This window comes from Hyalella azteca, unplaced genomic scaffold (assembly GCF_000764305.2).
Source record: "Hyalella azteca isolate HAZT.00-mixed unplaced genomic scaffold, Hazt_2.0.2 contig2535, whole genome shotgun sequence".
In the NCBI taxonomy this organism is placed as follows: Eukaryota; Metazoa; Arthropoda; class Malacostraca; order Amphipoda; family Hyalellidae; genus Hyalella; species Hyalella azteca.
Window position 1 is genome coordinate 18922 of NW_025932806.1, and position 4453 is coordinate 23374.

The window sequence follows — 4453 nt, forward strand, 5'->3', positions numbered from 1 at the left end:
ATTCATCCGTTATAAAATATAAGTATATCTCTCAGTTTTACAGTTCTTCATATATATCTCTGTCAAAGAAATAAATTCATCCGTTATAAAATATAAGTATATCTCTCAGTTTTACAGTTCTTCATATATATCTCTGTCAAAGAAATAAATTCATCCGTTATAAAATATAAGTATATCTCTCAGTTTTACAGTTCTTCATATATATCTCTGTCAAAGAAATAAATTCATCCGTTATAAAATATAAGTATATCTCTCAGTTTTACAGTTCTTCATATATATCTCTGTCAAAGAAATAAATTCATCCGTTATAAAATATAAGTATATCTCTCAGTTTTACAGTTCTTCATATATATCTCTGTCAAAGAAATAAATTCATCCGTTATAAAATATAAGTATATCTCTCAGTTTTACAGTTCTTCATATATATCTCTGTCAAAGAAATAAATTCATCCGTTATAAAATATAAGTATATCTCTCAGTTTTACAGTTCTTCATATATATCTCTGTCAAAGAAATAAATTCATCCGTTATAAAATATAAGTATATCTCTCAGTTTTACAGTTCTTCATATATATCTCTGTCAAAGAAATAAATTCATCCGTTATAAAATATAAGTATATCTCTCAGTTTTACAGTTCTTCATATATATCTCTGTCAAAGAAATAAATTCATCCGTTATAAAATATAAGTATATCTCTCAGTTTTACAGTTCTTCATATATATCTCTGTCAAAGAAATAAATTCATCCGTTATAAAATATAAGTATATCTCTCAGTTTTACAGTTCTTCATATATATCTCTGTCAAAGAAATAAATTCATCCGTTATAAAATATAAGTATATCTCTCAGTTTTACAGTTCTTCATATATATCTCTGTCAAAGAAATAAATTCATCCGTTATAAAATATAAGTATATCTCTCAGTTTTACAGTTCTTCATATATATCTCTGTCAAAGAAATAAATTCATCCGTTATAAAATATAAGTATATCTCTCAGTTTTACAGTTCTTCATATATATCTCTGTCAAAGAAATAAATTCATCCGTTATAAAATATAAGTATATCTCTCAGTTTTACAGTTCTTCATATATATCTCTGTCAAAGAAATAAATTCATCCGTTATAAAATATAAGTATATCTCTCAGTTTTACAGTTCTTCATATATATCTCTGTCAAAGAAATAAATTCATCCGTTATAAAATATAAGTATATCTCTCAGTTTTACAGTTCTTCATATATATCTCTGTCAAAGAAATAAATTCATCCGTTATAAAATATAAGTATATCTCTCAGTTTTACAGTTCTTCATATATATCTCTGTCAAAGAAATAAATTCATCCGTTATAAAATATAAGTATATCTCTCAGTTTTACAGTTCTTCATATATATCTCTGTCAAAGAAATAAATTCATCCGTTATAAAATATAAGTATATCTCTCAGTTTTACAGTTCTTCATATATATCTCTGTCAAAGAAATAAATTCATCCGTTATAAAATATAAGTATATCTCTCAGTTTTACAGTTCTTCATATATATCTCTGTCAAAGAAATAAATTCATCCGTTATAAAATATAAGTATATCTCTCAGTTTTACAGTTCTTCATATATATCTCTGTCAAAGAAATAAATTCATCCGTTATAAAATATAAGTATATCTCTCAGTTTTACAGTTCTTCATATATATCTCTGTCAAAGAAATAAATTCATCCGTTATAAAATATAAGTATATCTCTCAGTTTTACAGTTCTTCATATATATCTCTGTCAAAGAAATAAATTCATCCGTTATAAAATATAAGTATATCTCTCAGTTTTACAGTTCTTCATATATATCTCTGTCAAAGAAATAAATTCATCCGTTATAAAATATAAGTATATCTCTCAGTTTTACAGTTCTTCATATATATCTCTGTCAAAGAAATAAATTCATCCGTTATAAAATATAAGTATATCTCTCAGTTTTACAGTTCTTCATATATATCTCTGTCAAAGAAATAAATTCATCCGTTATAAAATATAAGTATATCTCTCAGTTTTACAGTTCTTCATATATATCTCTGTCAAAGAAATAAATTCATCCGTTATAAAATATAAGTATATCTCTCAGTTTTACAGTTCTTCATATATATCTCTGTCAAAGAAATAAATTCATCCGTTATAAAATATAAGTATATCTCTCAGTTTTACAGTTCTTCATATATATCTCTGTCAAAGAAATAAATTCATCCGTTATAAAATATAAGTATATCTCTCAGTTTTACAGTTCTTCATATATATCTCTGTCAAAGAAATAAATTCATCCGTTATAAAATATAAGTATATCTCTCAGTTTTACAGTTCTTCATATATATCTCTGTCAAAGAAATAAATTCATCCGTTATAAAATATAAGTATATCTCTCAGTTTTACAGTTCTTCATATATATCTCTGTCAAAGAAATAAATTCATCCGTTATAAAATATAAGTATATCTCTCAGTTTTACAGTTCTTCATATATATCTCTGTCAAAGAAATAAATTCATCCGTTATAAAATATAAGTATATCTCTCAGTTTTACAGTTCTTCATATATATCTCTGTCAAAGAAATAAATTCATCCGTTATAAAATATAAGTATATCTCTCAGTTTTACAGTTCTTCATATATATCTCTGTCAAAGAAATAAATTCATCCGTTATAAAATATAAGTATATCTCTCAGTTTTACAGTTCTTCATATATATCTCTGTCAAAGAAATAAATTCATCCGTTATAAAATATAAGTATATCTCTCAGTTTTACAGTTCTTCATATATATCTCTGTCAAAGAAATAAATTCATCCGTTATAAAATATAAGTATATCTCTCAGTTTTACAGTTCTTCATATATATCTCTGTCAAAGAAATAAATTCATCCGTTATAAAATATAAGTATATCTCTCAGTTTTACAGTTCTTCATATATATCTCTGTCAAAGAAATAAATTCATCCGTTATAAAATATAAGTATATCTCTCAGTTTTACAGTTCTTCATATATATCTCTGTCAAAGAAATAAATTCATCCGTTATAAAATATAAGTATATCTCTCAGTTTTACAGTTCTTCATATATATCTCTGTCAAAGAAATAAATTCATCCGTTATAAAATATAAGTATATCTCTCAGTTTTACAGTTCTTCATATATATCTCTGTCAAAGAAATAAATTCATCCGTTATAGTATGTAAGTATATTTCTCAGTTTTCTTACTTATGGGCCTATACTTTAAAAAAAAGTTAAGAGATCGTAAGTTCATCAGCCAATCATTGACGGCCTTTCAAGTAAAATCCACCAATCATAGACAAGAAAATAGAGCGTAAGTACTTACGTTCACTTAGTGAGTTTTGAAAGTATGGCCCTGGTTCATTCAGAAACGTTTCAGTTATCGTCATCCAGAAATGTCCCCATTTACCTGACGCATCTCTATTCTATATCGTCTATATAACGTTGATGTTTCTAGTATATTCCTCTAGTTTTAACTATCCTATCCTACTTATCCTAAAACTATTAATTTTTTAATTATAACGGTAATCCTACTTATCCTGAAACTACTAAATTTTTAATTATAACTGATCCTAGTCATCTTTTATCTATCCTACCCTAGATATCCTGAAACTATTAAACTTTTAATTATAACGCTAACTATCCTAGTTATTCTGAAACTATTAAACTTTTAATTATAACGGTTCCTAGTCATCTTTTATCCTAGTCATCTTTTCCTAGTTACCCTAGAACTATTTAACTATTATTCATAACTATTTACTCAGGAGGAGACCTGCTGACAGCGCAGTCAGACCGCCGGCCCGGCGACGGCGGTCTGCGCAGGGACGGCGACCTGGGCTCGTGGTTCCCTACAGACGACGTCTTCCGTAACGTCATCACCGTCGTGCCTGGTGTCGTGTTCGAGGCACGGCCTCACGAGCCTCCTAGTGACGGTAGGTGATAGTGACGGTCATCACCGTCGTGCCTGGTGTCGTGTTCGAGGCACGGCCTCACGAGCCTCCTAGTGACGGTAGGTGCTAGTGACGGCCATCACCGTCGTGCCTGGTGTCGTGTTCGAGGCACGGCCTCACGAGCCTCCTAGTGACGGTAGGTGCTAGTGACGGTCCGTGCTGGTGACGGTACGTGTGCTAGTGACGGTGCGTGTGCTAGTGACGGTACGTGTGCTAGTGACGGTACGTGTGCTAGTGACGGTACGTGTGCTAGTGACGGTACGTGTGCTAGTGACGGTAGGTGCTAGTGACTGTCATCACCGTCGTGCCTGGTGTCGTGTTCGAGGCACGGCCTCACGAGCCTCCTAGTGACGGTAGGTGCTAGTGACGCTGCTAGTGACGGTTCTAGTGACGGTGCTAGTGACGGTACGTGCTAGTGACGGTACGTGCTGGTGACGGTACGTGTGCTAGTGACGGTACGTGTGCTAGTGACGGTACGTGTGCT